This window comes from Octopus bimaculoides, chromosome 7, assembly GCF_001194135.2.
Source record: "Octopus bimaculoides isolate UCB-OBI-ISO-001 chromosome 7, ASM119413v2, whole genome shotgun sequence".
Classification (NCBI taxonomy): Eukaryota; Metazoa; Mollusca; class Cephalopoda; order Octopoda; family Octopodidae; genus Octopus; species Octopus bimaculoides.
The window spans coordinates 94,639,803-94,654,746 of NC_068987.1; the positions used below are offsets into that span (position 1 = coordinate 94,639,803).

The 14,944-nt window shown below is 34.1% G+C and overlaps 1 protein-coding gene across 12 annotated transcripts in view; it reads left to right on the plus strand.

Annotated features, from left to right (window-relative positions):
• Positions 1 to 14,944, plus strand: part of LOC106883309 (teneurin-m) — a 487,309-nt gene that overhangs the window by 207,765 nt on the left and 264,600 nt on the right. The gene's annotated exons all lie outside the window — the stretch shown is intronic.

Consider the following 14,944-nt stretch of genomic DNA (forward strand, 5'->3'; position numbering starts at 1 on the left):
GGGGAAATCAATATAGACCAGAGAGAAGCAAACCACTAAAACCCCTAAAAAGCTTTGTACTGAATCAAAGGGAATCAATGAGTGTGTCCATGCTAGTATTAGTGATACAAGTTGATTGAACCATGTTAAGACTGGTGTCTACATGGACTTCACATAATACAACAGAGGCCAGTCTTGTTTATGTTATAACAGCCATTCAGCTGTTGCAGCAAATTTCAGTTTTTGTTTTGTATGTTTGTTTGCATGTGTACAAGCTGTACAGTAACTTTGCATGCAACAGTCATATGCATATGCATTTCATATATTTCTTAAGTGAACTTACTGCATATACATACATCATTCACATTACATTGTCATCATCATCTTCAGAAACAACCTCTCAGTTTCACTGGACGTTTTCTATGTCTGTTCAACAATAAGTATAATTTAAGATTCAGAATAGACCTTGAAGAGCTTGTGATTGGCAACAAAAGAACTTTGACAAACACCTGATTGATTGTTTAACCAGCACATTAAACAAATGGTCAATTAGTTAGGTGGTTAGATTTTTAATCAACTGACTACAAATAAAGAAGTGATACTGAACCAATGCATTTGCTGTTAATATTAGTGTAATGACCCTCCCAAGACATTTCAAGATTTGTTTCAACATACAAATTCACATCAAGAATCTTGCAAACCAAATACAAAAATAAAGTATTATTTAAGCAGTTTATATTTTATTTATTGTTTATTTTTAAATAGTTCTTTTTTGTCTCTCGGTCTCATGTCATGGTTGCCCTGTAGAAGTTTAATATTGTGATTTGAGTTGAATTGACTTGAGGTTTTAAATAACTAAGAAAGAGTTGATCCTGAAAGCTGTGCCTCCAGCAAGTTTGGCAGAGCTATCTTGATCATGCTTATCATCATCATCATCATCATCATCTTACTTGTTTGTAATAAAAGGATGGATGATGGCCAGTGTAGTAGAGTGTTGGTAAGTTGGTAAGTTTTGGTTTCAAATCCTATTGCATTTGGTTTTGCTTTTCATCCCTGAGAGATTAATAAATGAACAACAGTAATAAAGTGGTATTGATTTAATCTGTTTAGGGGTCTGTAGATCCCTAGACAGATTCAAGGCCTTGTGTCAATGGGAAAATGAATTTACTCAGTGTTGTTATTATTCCTGTGCTTGTTCTTGGTCATTTACTCTAGTGATAAATCCATTTAACTTACTCTCCTTAATGCTTGACACTTGAAACAGTTTCCAGTTTTAAAATGGAAAAAAGTATCAAATTAATTTCTTTGAAGATAATATTAAGGCATACTAAGAAGTGGCCAAGTGATACGGATGGGGGGACAAATAACATTTGAAACAATGATGAGGATGGGGAGAAGTTAATATTGTTTAGTACCAGGTTATCTCTCATCAAGCAAAACTCTGATCAAAGCAAATCCATGACCATCCTGTCTTTTCCAAATATGGAATTCTCGAACTGCATTACTATGCATATCTTTTCCTTTTTGAAGAGGTTAGGTTGTTATATGAGGAGATATGGCTTCTATTTCTAGCAAGTGAAACTACTACATGGTGGTTTCTTTATTGGTCGGATGATTAATGCAGCACATAAAAAAAATTGACAGAAAAAAATGCCTGAAAATATTCAAGTTTCTTAAATGAAAATTCAAATTTGTGTTTGATCCTTCTAGCAGTGGTCAACATTACAGTGGTAGAGAGGAATGATCAAAAAATACCAGTTATATTACTGGGGCTCATTTGGTTTTGTCTTATGTTATCTATGCAATTGGTCTGGTGCCAAAGTAAGAAATAATAATAATTATTGTTATTCTTTCTATTGTTAGCATCATGGTTGTCCTCCTCCTCCTCCTCCTCATCGCCGTCGTCGTCGTCATCGGCATCACCATCATCATCGGCATCACCATCATTGTCTCTTATTTCTATTAGTTATTGCAACTGAATTCTTTTATGGCTGAATCTCCGTATCAACTTTCTTCCATAAATTGTTCAACGTGGAATTTATTGATTTCGTTCTATCGATCCAACAATCGATTAGAAATAACAGCTACACATTTTTATGTCTTGTTTTGTATTTTTTCATTTCTTTTTCATATTTCTTTCTTCCCCCACCTACACATTCCATACTACACACACATTATTATTATTATCATTATTATTATTATTATTATTATTATTATTATCATCTCTTATTTTTCTTGTTATTGTTGTAATTATTATTCCTGCTTTATTTCTCTTTCACATGTATATGTCTTCTGTTCACTTTTGTTTTTTATTTCATTCTATTTTATATTCTGTTGTTTTATTTCTATCTTATTTGATTTTGTTTAATTAATTCTTATGCTTTTCTGTATAATTTCTCTTTTTTCTTCACACTCTTAACTTTTCTCATCTCTCTCTTTCTCTCTCTCACACACACACACACTCTCTTTCTTTCTCTCTCCCTCCCTCTCTACTCTCTTCAACTCCCACCCTGATACACTCTCTTAACTAACATCGCCACTACCATTACTAGCAGTACCATCACCACTGCTACCATCACTGCCACCACTACTATAATGACGACCACCTCCACCACCATGACCACCACCATCATCATCATCATCACCATCATTACCAATATTACAACTATCTATGTCATCTTCCATTTTTACACCTCCACATCTCTGTTCTGTTCTTCTGTAGAATTTCTGGAAAATGACTTTTCCCTAACAAGTCCTGCAGCTTTCATTGATTCTGATCAACAACAGGAACAACAAAAACAACAACAGCATTAGCTATTATATTGAGAATGATGATGATGATGATGATGATGATTCTCAATATAATATTTTCTCCCCACCCTACCTCTCTCTTGTATTTATTTTTTACATTATTTTTTCCATTGAAAAAACATTTCAATGCTTTCACAAAAGTCTTTAGTATTGATTTTTCAAATTTAATTATGAAACTTGCATGAACACAACCTCACACACAGATCATGTGAACACAGACATACATGCACTCATGCACATACACACGTATGCAGATAGCCTACACTCACACAATCACCACATGCAAACACATATCCATTGAGAGGATATTATTTTGAACATCACTGAAGAATTCATTCATTTACACACACTCACAAAAAGGAACACAGTATTTTTCTTATAACTCTCATTCAAATACATACACACACGCACCTAAATGTGTGTATGAGTTACTAACCAGCCATGAACAACAACATTAGCAGTTAGGCACAAACACACATGATGTGTGTATATAATGAATATTTTCAGATGTACGTGTTCATGTGAAGATATGTATGTATGTGCACACACACACAATTGTAAACATATAAATCCATATGTTTTCATTCATATTTTGTTTTCTGCACCAACGTACTCTCAATTGATAACTGTATATGTGGACATACAACATCTATATAGTGGCCTCCATATTGATTTATTATACGCATTTCCATACATCTCACAAATACACACCTATGTGCACAACTGAACACCCATTTAAGTACATATTCATACTTTCCATACAGGTTATTAAAAGGTTATCGAAAAAATATTACATTCATGCTATTAATTTGACCTACATAAAGAGATGCTTTCATACATATGTTTTTGTCAGTTATCCGTCCTAGAGCTGCTATCTACATTGTAGGTGGGGCCCATGTATAAGATGGCAAGAGTAGTAATTATGATGGCAAGTATTGTTGCTGCTCTGCAGGCAATGGAAATATTTCTCATGACCTATGTAGGGCTCTGTAAGGCTGTATATATATATGTAAAAAGAATTGAAGGTAATACTATGCAACTTCATGAAAATAATCATTATTATTATTACAAGCAAATCTACCCTTCTATGATGGAGGCATGAAATGAGGGAAGCAAGTCATAACAGCTGTATGCATTGAGAAATGTGTGAATGGACTTGATAGATTACTGGGTGATGTCTTAGAGTAATCACATTATTGTTGGTGATACAGCATTCTATTGCAACTAGTCTTGTTTGCGACTGACATGTGATGACGATTCACTCACGATCTGAAATAGGCTCCCAGCCTCTGTATCATGAATGGTTATGTGGACCATTCTTAAAGAAAGCCATAACTTTTGACCACTACATAAAAAGTATTAAGAAGAACATGCTATTTAGATATACTTTTATTTTAGTTGTTTGCATTATTTTATACTTGTTTATACATTCAAACTTCACAAATTTCCTTATTTAAATTATGAATCATTCCTTTTGATAATATCAACATAATTACAAAACTTCTTTGTAGATGATATTTTCTGTTTGGTCGACACTAATTTTCAAATTACTGGAGTCCGTTGCTCTTCTCATAGCGACGTATAACTGGCCGTGTGTAAACATCGGACTGAGTAAAAATACAACTACACAATCTAAAGTCTGGTTCTGAGCCTTGTTTGCTGTGAATGTGTGAGTGGATCTAGGGTTGCAAAAAATCAAACTAAGACTAACCTCTCACTGTTCTATGTGAATAATGTCTGGATGTTCTGGTACCATGGGTTATCTTGATCGACAAAGCTGTGATGGCAACAGCCACTTTGATTAGCCATTTCGAATCCTACTTGAGACTGACACTCGTCAATAACCACTAAATAATTACACACGACACTTTTCCCATTTTATTTTCACTATTAACTGTCCTTGCGACCCCCTTCATATCTGTGATGGGGCCATGAACTATACAATGAAAATCCAGAATTACTCATGGTCAGGGAATTTTTAATAAAAATGCGAAGGTGGTTTCTCAATTCCAAAATCGATATCCATGAAATAATCATATTTTCTGACTTTTTTAATGCTAAAACCTTCCTGACAACTGTCTTTGTAATCCCAGCCATCTGGTCGTGAACAGGGAACAGACAAAGAGATGGACAGACATATGGACATAATGCCCATTATGGAAAGATTGCCGATATATATATCAGGTAGCTATCATAAATGACATCAATGCTTGCACCATATGTATATAATACAAAGAATATATATGCATGTATACACACATATATGTACATACTTACATCTACATGTGTATATAGATGCATATCAGGGTACAGGACGTTAGAACAATGAACTACAGACAACGAAACGAACACATAGGAAAACAGAAAGCCACTTGGAATTATTCCTTCATCAGCTGCCCCTATTCTAACTCGACGTTTCGAAGATAAGGCAGAATGTACTCTAGAATAGTCTCTTCCTGAGTAGTATATATATATATATATATATATATACACATGCATAACATCTACCAATATTAGAAAATTTGGGGCTGTTGGGAACATCCTACAGCAGGGGAAAGGTGCAAGCATTGATGTCATTGTATAAATAAACAAGAGTTACAAGGCCATCTGCAGCAATAGTAGAGATATGTCACTTTGCTTCTGTTGCTGGAAAGTGCAGGTTAAAGTGTTGTTTTCATATACTCTTCAGCAGCATTAATGAATCAATGCTGTCTGTACAACTAACATGATTTTCATAGCCAGTCTGGTAATCACAGGAAAATGATTGAGAGTCTCATCAGAATTTGGCTGTTGCTTTTGTTAATTTCTCCAAAGTACATACATACATTCATACATACATATTTACACACACACACATAAGCACATTTAACACACACACACATAAACACATATAACATACACACACACATTCATGCACACACATGCACACATACATATGTATATGTTTATATGCAATTACATAGGTGTACGTAATTGTATACGTTTGTCTATTTATATAATATACATATAGGTATTATTAAGATATAAAATATGTAATGTAAACTGAATGAACTGTAGAGTAAATTAAGCCATATGTATTACAATAAAATATGTATACTTTTTCTCATCTAAGACATAATTGTTTCTTTATGATAAATGTCTATAGCGATATGCATGTGTATTCATTTCACCAGCAGAACTGCAAGTGATATACTTGTTGGAAATAAACTCATTTATATACATTAGTAACTGACACAGAACAAAAAAATAAATAAATAAATAATTAAAAAAAAAAAAAAAAAAAAAAAAAACAAGTTATTAATCCAAAGATATAAAGTAAGTTTCAAGCAAAAATTCCCTTGGAGTAAGTTTCTCTACATCAAACTAGCTACAACAATTTCGGGCATCTTTATTTCAAACATCTCTCCTCCCTCTGTCTCTCTCTCTCTTACAGTCTTGATGATGATGTGAATACATGTGTATCTTATTAAATGTTATTTATTATCATTAAAAATCATTATTTAATGAGCTTATCTCAAAAGAACAATTATTTCCAGAGTATTCTATTTTAATATGCATACTTTGATTTACTTTTCAAATTCATTTAATTAACATATATTATTACTCTAGCTTTATCTAAGTCTGTTGAGCTCTTTCATAGACTTTGCATGAAAATAGATACATCCTTGATGTGGGTGACGAATATCCATTTACAGGTTTGCACATCGAAGTAAATATAGGTTTTAAAATATGTAAACTAAACATTTGTAGATATACAAAACCAATCACAATGTCAGATACTATTTGTCCCTGTGAGGGGGTCAGTCATTTGAATTCTTTGTGTAGAATTAGTTGCTGTTGCTAGCTGAATCATCCTAACTGTTCCATGTGGATATGGATAGGTACCATTAATGGAATTAATATGATTCTTGTGCATATGCAATAAGGAATTTAGAAAAATAAACAATTGGGATGATATTGTAAAAAAAGGTTAATGGAATTTCATTATGCAAGACCAGATTAGCTTACTGTCTTAAATTGGTCAGTTTTATAGTTATAAAATCTAGGCTATTACCACAGTTAAGCTATTATTTTTGCAGATAAAAATTTAGTTACTATTAACTTCACAACATGCACCTGTCCCTTATCAGGTAGCTATCATACTTCTTTCTGAAGATTTCAATAATGACTGCCACATTAACTTCTGAACAGATGATAAAATTAATTGACTTTTCTAAGGTAGTCATTCATCATATACAATTTCACAATTTATTAACATGTGGACACATGCAAGCATGCGTGAGCACACACACACTCATACACACACACACGTGTGTGCATATGCACGCACACAGTGTTCCTAGTGTATGAAGGAAAAAAAAAAAGGCAATGAACAATTTTTATTGTCTGCAAATACACTTTTAGATGTTTAATTCATTTTAATGCAAACTGCTATTTATAATTATTTTTAGGAGTAAAATGTTCAATATAATTAATTAGAAAAGTAAATTAGTAATTGACTGTTGTAACATACAGGAATTTCACAAACTTTTAAAATAAAGTAGCTAAGAGATTTGGGGGATTAAATTTGTCTGTCTGTCTCTCTGTATCTGTCTATCTCTCTCTCTCTCAGACATACACAAACACAGACATACACATGTTTTCTCTGTATGTGAGTGTGTTAGTGTGTTTGAATGTGCTTGTGTATACCAGTTTTCAGTCAAACCATGCCAGCATGGAAAGCGAACATTAAATGATGATGATGATATATGTATATATATACCACTTTGCAGATAGTCGGCAATTTTCATATAAATTCTACTTCAACTGATATCCAAATAACAATCTATGAATTTAAAATATTTTGTTTCCTTACTATGTATCTGTTACATGAGTTTTTATGTTTCATACTCTACAATCTAAATTAATGTTGTTGTTAGCAGTACATTTAAAATTTCTAAACCTACATGTTATTTATCCTGTATTATGATTTCAAAATGTGAGTGTCTGCTATATCATGTGCATTATGTGTGCATTTTCAGACATGAATAAAATATGGAAATTTGAACTAATGGCTAATGCACTCACATAGATAAACAGAGGCCAATACCTCAAAGAGTTGATAAGAGTATTTTCTTGAAAAACAACACACCTCCAAATGACACTCCTTCTCTTTTGAACAATATTGAAATTGATCTTATATCTCTCTCTGTCTGTCATTCTCATTTATTCTCCCATTCCACTTTATTACTTATATGACTGTTTTGTAGCTGTGTTATATATCAAAACTACTTAAAATTCTTCAGTCCCTCAATATTGACTAGAGATCTCTAAAAAGTGTTTTCTATCTCTTCAAATGTGTTTTGCATTTGTATTATATTTTCAATATTATCTATGCAGAACACAAGATATAAGCACACCATATCATGTATTTGCAATATATACCATTTGTTGTGCTATATATGTGTGTATGTGTTGAAACCTAAATTTTGAAGAAATTTGTTCTAAAATCATGCCTACATGAATACACACACACACATGCTTACACATATAAACAGACATATTCAGAATATTATTGCAAAGGATCAATTAAATGAGCAGAGGGGCTTGGTTTACATTTTACTTGTGATCTACTCCTGATCATGTTCAAAAGTATTGAACTATTGTTTTTATGAGGTGGTATCAAAGTGGCAGGAATGCTGGTACCAGTGTATTACTGTGCAAGGTGATAATTTAAAAGGAGATGATGTTAAAGCTTAAGTAAATAAGTTCTTTTTTTTTTTTTTAAAACATAATTAGTTCAGAAACTTTTTGATATCACTTTCACATATTTACAATTGAAAATGTTTTAGCTGAGAACAGAATATCCTGTTGCCTACTTTGGAACTTTAATAAATAAAATGTTAGAATACTGGTCTATTTGTAATAACTAACCACATATACAAATGAGAGAGAAAGTGATTAATGAATGGAGGTGTGTTATTGTAAAATCTCGTTTTCTCTTAAGAGTTTGACTGACAAGTTGTTATGTCTTTTATCTGCCATTGTTCAATCTACATCAAACATGCCTCAAATTATAGGCATTTCATTCAGAGAACATTCTGTTATATTCAGATGTGAAAGAAACTTTTATTAGGCCATGTGTTCTTTATTAAGATAGCTAGGTGTGAGAGGGTCACTATTTCTAGTAAGTTGAGCAAGCATATTGAAGTTCCCTTGTTAACTCATTTTACTGAATCTTATAAGTTGATAGAGATAATAGTTATATCTCATCATCTTTATGAGTGCTGACAGCTGCTGCATACAGCCGAATAAAATATTAACACTTACAGTTGCCAAGATGGTATTTTCTATGGACCACATGAAACTTGATGATACTTAAGTATTAACATATGTGTTATGCTTCAGTGGACCTGATATATATTTAATACATTTCAAATCTATATTTTCCAGTTGTTATACATGTCAATGCAATGAAGGAAGACTTACTGTAGCAAATGGTTAAATAAGATAGCATCACATATACAACTTAAAAAAAACTATCCCCCACCTTCATAATAGCTGCAAATGGAAACAAGACTGTGTGCGCATGCATGCACACACACACATACACACATATATACATATCTATATATTTATGCATGCATACATCTAATCATGTATATATATGTACATATGTATGTAAATTACAAATAAGAGAGTAACTAGTAAATTACAGAATGAGAACAATCTGGCCACCAGGGGTTTAATGAAGGGTTTGGATTCAAATTTAATGAATATGCCTGAATATAACAGCCGCTTGCTTCCAGGTGAGGTGATATTTCCACCTGACCCAAAAATTTTTTCACAGAAGACTGGAAACGAATGACACCCTTCAAGCGATGGAGACCCTTACTTACAACTATCACACAATGTTGAGACAAAGAGGTATCAATATACATGCATACAAATATGTATCAGTGTTGCTTCCCAATCATTTGGTCCTGGGTTCCGTCCCACTGTGTGGAGCCTTGGGCAGATGTTTTCTACTAAAGTTTTGGGCCAACCAAAGCCATGTGAGCGGATTTGGTAGATTGAAACTGAAAGAAGTCTACTGTATCTGTGCATCAGTGTGTGTGTGTGTGTGTGTGTGTGTGTGTGTGTGTTTGTGTGTGTGCACCTGACAACTGTTGTTGGTTTGTTTATGTACTCGTAACTTGTGGTTTGGCAAAAGAAACTGATAGAATAAGTACCAGGCATAAAAATAAGAAATGGGGCCAATTTGTTTGACTAAAACCCTTCAAGGCAGTACCCCAGAATGGCCACTGTCCAATGACAGAAGGAGATAAGCTCACCAAATAGACTGTTTCCCACCATCCCCAACATATACCCCTTCACACACATTGTACTCCCACATATATAGACCCCCCACACACACACACACACGTACGCATAACACACTACATGCTAACATAAAACACCTTAACCAATACAGGAAGAAAACAGTGTAATGAACACAATTATAAATACGCACACTCCTGGAAAAAATTATATAGATGACACCACTATACATACCCCATCCCCACACTTAATAATGCACATATTTCCGACATACACGTCAAGATAACTCTTCCCAGCTTCACAGCGAATCCAACTAAGGGACATAACTCATAGCCTAATCCCCTGCCCTTTTTTGTTTCACCATCTCTTTCATAGCAACCACAGACCAGATGTGTCAATTCACCTCTGACAATAGAGAGCAGTCAGCATATTCCCTTCCATAACGGGTAACTCTGATGAGCGTAAGGTTATATAATTGGATTGTTATTCCATTGTAGTCCTAATGTGAAACCAACTGGCAAAATCATCCATGATGGGTATATAATACTGTACATTTTGTATATATATATATATATATATATATATATAAAATATATAAATTAATATGAACATGCATATAAACTGATACACACACAGGATTATATTATATATATATATATATATATATATACACACACACCTCAGGTTATTAGTAACACAATGCCTAAGTGAAATAGTAAAGTATATATATATATATATGTATTCTATAACAACTATTGAGTAATCTTTAGGTTTTAATGTGAAATTGGTTTTGTGTGTAACTTGACATGAAAGCAAATATTAATACATATGTACATACTGATGACCTGTAAAAGGTACCTGTGCTGGTGACACATAAAAGGCACCTGTGCCAGTGACACATAGAAAGCACCCTGATACGCTCTGTGGGGTAGATGGTATTAGGGAGGGTATCCAGCCATAGAAACTAAAACAATACAGACCAGAGTCAGGTGTAGTTCTCAGGCTTATCAGCCCCAGTTAAACTGTCATACCCATGCTAGCATGGAAAATGGACAGTAAATGATGATGATGATGATGATGATTGTGTGTGTGTGTGTGTGTGTGTGTGTGTGTGTGTGTGTGTGTGTGTGTGTGTGTGTGTGTGTGTGTGTGTGTGTGTATCTATAATTTTGCTTTAAAAATACTATATGTAATAAGAATTCCTAGAAATACATTGTTTGTCTGATATCTGTTATGTAACAGTTTTGATATAGGTTGATAGATTAAGGCTGCAATTTGAAACTGCATGGGGTTCTTTTTACCTGGGAAATTATTCTGGAGCTGCCATATTCATAATATATAATTATAAATAAAAATTTATTTATGCCTTTTCATGGTCGTTCTAATTTTGGCAGAGGCTGAAAGAAGTGACTGAAGCGCAGTGGATATAAATCATATTAAATGTAGGTGTTGTGGTAGTAGAAGTAGCAGCAGTAGTAGCAATGGATAAAATGACTGGTGTATCCTAGTTTACCAATAGTTTCTAGAAACATCAAGTACGACCTCTCTTAAGAAACATATTCTTTAGTAGAAATTACTCTTAAAATTAAGTGTCAACAGCTTAAGCCCCATTATGATTTTTGTACATCTGTGAGCAATAATGTCTTCAGTGACAACGTTGAAAGTGATAATGACTATTATGACAATACATAGATATACAAATACACAAGGTATCCATTAATACAAATTCATATAAGCACACATTCACACAACCCTAAATACGTACATATATATATATATAGATAAATTTACAGGCATACATATGCATTCATAGAAGTAAGTGCATATATTAACACATTTCCAAACAAAAAAAAAAAACATACAAAACTGTATAAGTGTTTTAGATATTATTTTGCTGCTGCTATTGATGATGATGATGATTGTATGAAAATACATTGAGTAAGACCTTGTTGCTAACTGATGACTTGGAATGTGATTGGTTTGAAGGCTGCTTCTTGGATTCCTTGAAGTTTCTATGGTAGAAAGGAAGAACTGCTGTTTTTGGTATATACATTATTGAATGGCATCAATGTTTTCCATTGTCTAATCAATCAGAGGAAAAGAAAAGGGGGGAAAAAAATGTAGAAATATATAAATGAAAGGGGACAAGAGGAAGCAGATAGAAAAGGCTTAAGAGAGTTGCAGAGAAATGGAAGGCGGTGAAATTCCTTTCCATTTATGAGTCATTCCAAGATGCTTCCTGTTGTGAATGCCCGGACTGTCTTTCTTGCACAGCAGACATTATGAAAATTGTGTGTAGGACTGAATGTTGCCTCCATGTTTGTGTGTATGTGTGTGTATATGAATGACTCTGCTGGAAAAAAAGTTTTGGAAGGTTGGAAAGAAAAGATTTTTTACTGCACAACTAATGGAAGGTTATGAAGAGATTCTATAGGAAAAACATCATCATCATCATTATTATTGTTCTTGCATTGGCCTTTGCAAATCAATTTTTTCTCAGTTTTGACAGTAGTCAGGTTTTTATCCTTTCCTTTTGTTTTCATTTTTTTTTTTACTTTTGTTTGTTTTGTTTCATGATTTATTGACATTTAAAATAAGTGTTTATTTTCTAAACACATTCTCAACAAAGTTATTTCATTTTTGGAACTTCTGCTGTTCCGCCTGATTGAAATTTTCCTTATATGGTCTTTCTCTCTCTCTCTCTCTCTCTCTCTCTCTCTCTCTCTCTCTCTCTCTCTCTCTCTACATATATATATATATATATATGTATATGTATATATATATATATATATATATATATATATACTCTTTTACTCTTTTACTTGTTTCAGTCATTTGACTGTGGCCATGCTGGAGCACGCCTTTCTTAGTCGAGCTAATCGACCCCAGGACTTATTCTTTGTAAGCCTAGTACTTATTCTATCGGTCTCTCTCTATTGCTGAACTGCTAAGTTACGGGAGGCGTAAACACACCAGCATCGGTTGTCAAGCAATGGTGGAGGGGACAAACACACACACATATATACAATGGGATTCTTTCAGTTTCTGTCTACCAAATCCACTCATAAGGCTTTAGTTAGCCTGAGGCTATAGTAGAAGACACTTGCCCAAGACATATATGGAATGTTTATATATAATTCACCTATATTTGCACCATCAGAAAATCATGAAGTGGCTGTGTGGTAAGAAGCTTGCTTTCCAACCACATGGCTTTGGGTTCAGTCTCACTGCATGGCACTTTGGGTAACTGCCTTGTACTGCATCCTTGGGCCAACCAGAGCCTTGTGAGTGGATTTGTTAGATGGAAATTGAAAGAAGCTCTTCAAGGTGGTGCCCAGTGAGGCCACAGTCTAATAATGACTGAAACAAGTAAAAGATAATATTTACATATGAATCTGACAATCAGCATGTCACACTAATTTCTTTGGTAATACCAATATTTATATCTGTTGCAAGGCAGTGAGCTAGCAGAATTGTTGGCATGCCAGGCAAAATGCATAGCAGCATTTCATCTATATTTGTGTTCTGAGTTCAAATTCTGCTGAGGTCAGCTTTGTCATATATCATTTTGGGTTGATAAAATAAGTACTATTTGTACACTGAGGTTGATGTAATCGACCCCCCCCCCCGCCACCACAAATCCCTGGCCTTGTACCAAAATTTGAGACCAACATTTACATCTGTTGCTTTTCTTGACTCTTTCATTCTCCACACATACATAAACACATTCTGGTCAGACAGAGACTATTAACTAATTTGATTATAATTTCTTTTTGCATCTTTATCATCATCATCATTTAACTTCTGTTGTCCATACGGGCATGGGTTGGATGGTACCAGACTGAACACTCCTACTGAACATTCCTTTTCCCCTGTCCACCCCCACCCCCACAACCTAAGCTCATCACTCACTCTTTCAACCCTATGTAACTCTAATCTTGTTTCTCTTGCATACCCACCACATTTCAAGTTACCTATCATCATCATCATCATCATCATCATCGTTTAACGTCCGCTTTCCATGCTAGCATGGGTTGGACGATTTGACTGAGGACTGGTGAAACCGGATGGCAACACCAGGCTCCAATATGTTTCCTATTATTGCCATCATCTTCTTCCCACCACCACTACTCATATTTACCAGTGACTATGCCTCCACCAGTGTTCACCATTCACTGCCTTCACCTTTCCCTCTCATTCCATCTGCTGCCCACTTTTTATATTCCTGCAAATCTACTTGACCATTTACCCTTTCCAGTCTTCTCTACTACTTCTCTGATATTCACTGTCTTGTAGCTTGAGGTACAACCCGATATCTCTTCACTGCCATCTTCTCTCTTTTTCTAGCTGAGTCAGCTCTGTATATCCACATCTATAGACACCTGCTTTTGTCATAGTATCATACTCTCGTCCCCTGACATAAAGCCACCTCCTTCAAGACTACACCCCTGTCTCGTTTGAGGAGGTTTGCTCTTGTTTGTTACTTTGTTGATGTCTTATCAGAAGAGCATCAACAAACACTGGAACTATGAGACTCACTGTGTATTTCAGCATTTAGGTGTATATACAAGTATATATTAATCAATGTATATGTGTGTGTCAGTGTGACAAGAAATAAATCATAGACAGAGAGTGTGTGAGAGACACGTATGTATGAGTGCGTGTTCATATATAAATATTACTTATGCATATATCATTATATGTTTATTAGCTTATATTTGTGTATATCAATATCTGTGTATATCTATTTTGGCAAAACATACAATTAAATATATTTATCTTTTAGCACTCACAAATACATACTTCGACATAGAAGTATGCCTCATTAAGGTAGTTCATATGCCTGAAGAAGAAG